The following is a 2,469-nucleotide window of genomic DNA, read 5'->3' as shown; positions in this document are numbered from 1 at the left end:
CCTCATAGCCCTAATCGCATCCTGTGTACCATCAAACGTCAGGGGCTTCGTATTATCAAAGTCCCAGTACTGGAAATCCCAGCCTACTCCTCCTCCAACCCCTGCCGCAGTTACAACCGAAGTGGCTGCAACGGCAACTGTCTCTGCTAGAGCTGTATATCGCTCATCAAAATACTCCACCATCGCGGTCTTAATCGACCCAAATATCTCTGGCAGCTGTGCTCGGAATGCGGTAGCAATCTCATCGTGCATGATCTCCCTGATCCTGGCATCCAACTCCTCATTCCCTATCTGAACCATGGGCTCAGGTGCTACCGGCACCTCCAAACCTCCGTCTCCTGATCCGGATCCTAAAGAAACACGTCTCGTCACCACCATACTGCAATATATATATATATATATATATATATATATGCAAGTTATTAGATAAATAACATAATGTCGGGAGACCAAAACCCCAAAAACCCTAGGGGTTTTGATTTCCATGCTACGTGCATGCATCCTGTGCTTTCAGTAGTATGGGCCCATACTACCTTCCTCACTTACCCATGTTTGTCTCAATTATCACCACAATGCCCTAACAATATCATCAACATAAAATACGCCCAACCCTTAGTTCTAGGGGAATACCAAATATCATGAAACTTCCATCATCCCCCTGCATCGATGGTGCACGCTAGCAGCACATAACGCTGAACCCCATAGGCTTTCGAATATCCAATCCTATACTAAGGTCGAATTAGACATTCTCAGGCTATAAGATCTTTATTATACACAGTCGTGATGCATACACCAAACATCTAGAGTTATAATGTCAATTCCATATACAAGAAACCCTAGGCTAATAGGAATCATATAATCAGGCAAGTCTATCATGCGATTCCAAAAGATCCCTAGCCTAGCACTGGCATGCTGTTCTAACATATCAGAATATCAAATAACTGTATAGTATTTTGGGGTTCACTTACAGGCTTTGTGTTGTTAACAAAACTTAGATCGATTAGATCTTTCACATGTAAAAAAATAAAGATCAAATAAAACAATCATAATAATATGATGAACACAAAATAGAGTCAACGTTGTGCTTATGATTCAAATGTAGTCACGCCTCAGCAGAGCTCGATGAAGAACTTCCACTATAGAGGCGAGCTAGGGTTTACAAAAACTCTATAAGAAAAATAATAACAACGTTAATTACAAAGACTGCATGCATGCAACTTAAATACTAAACCCTATAACAAAACATGCGCGGTTGGACATGCCTAAATTGGCAAACAAAACTGGGCTAAGGACCGAGCCCATGATGCAATACTATTAGCCCAACAATCTCCCCCTTTGCATTAAATGAGGCGAGAGATCACTTTGTTTGAATTGGCTTCACCGACTTGACCACTTTGAACAACCGAGGGATAATAGCAAGAAGAGTCTTCCTAAATTGAATGTACCATCTCAGCATATTAGTAAACATCTTCTTGTCAGCAGCAGTGTTCTGATCACACCTCTAAATCATCTCCAATATGTGCTCCTGGCAAGTAGTTAAGAAGAAGTGTTTGTCAACAAGAGCGAATAGGAATTTCTATTCTTTGCCTCCAAGGAACATGACAGTGTGGTACTTTGAATCAATCTTCCCCTTGACCATTGTATTAACATTGCTTGCTCTACCCATAGTTTTGATTATGGTTCGATTGTGAATGGAAGAGGAAATTTCCTGGTCCATCTTTGCTACCTCATGAATGTAGCACACAAGCATACGCTTGACATGGTCAATGATCGGATGATACTTCTGGGGATTTGACAGTAAAATATTGTTGAGGAGTATCCAGTCGTAGGGATTGAGGTTTGGTAGATCAGCAAGGCTGAAGCTATGAGACGAGCCTTCGGAGCCTCGAGTCACCTTGAATTTGACATTAACAAAATTCCCTGCTGAGTAGGGCTTCAGAACCTTGACTGTCGTAATTTTCTTTGAACTCCAGGTCAAGTACTGGGGTTGAGCGAACTCTAAGTAGAACTCCAACATATCCCTATCCACCTTTGGGTCTGGAGATGGGATAGCAACAGTCGAGTTGAAGCATTGAAAGACAAAATCCTTTCACGTGATCGGCATGTCAAACTGTGCATCTTTGGAGTTATCAAGCTCGAACGACATCACAGGCTCAAGCCAAAGTGTGCTTGGCTCATCAATGGCACACCTTTGAAGCGAATCAAGAGTCCATTCAGGAAAAATGGACTTCTTCTTTTCTAGGAGCTCCTTTTCCTTTTGCTTTTGCTCAAGCTCAACCTGTTGTTTCTTGAACCTTTATTCAAGCTCTTTATCCGAAGATTTTGTCTTTTGAAAAGGCTTAGCAGGATTTTCAGCATAGACATCATCTTCATTATCAGTGTCATCCTCCCCAATTTTCTTCTTCTTCTTGTCTCTATTACTGACCGAAGCTTCATTACCCTTCGACGACATAGAGCATGTAGGGTTCA

The sequence above is a fragment of the Lactuca saligna genome, chromosome 4, assembly GCF_052625555.1.
Source record: "Lactuca saligna cultivar CGN05327 chromosome 4, ASM5262555v1, whole genome shotgun sequence".
NCBI classification, from domain to species: Eukaryota; Viridiplantae; Streptophyta; class Magnoliopsida; order Asterales; family Asteraceae; genus Lactuca; species Lactuca saligna.
This window is presented reverse-complemented; position numbering follows the sequence as displayed.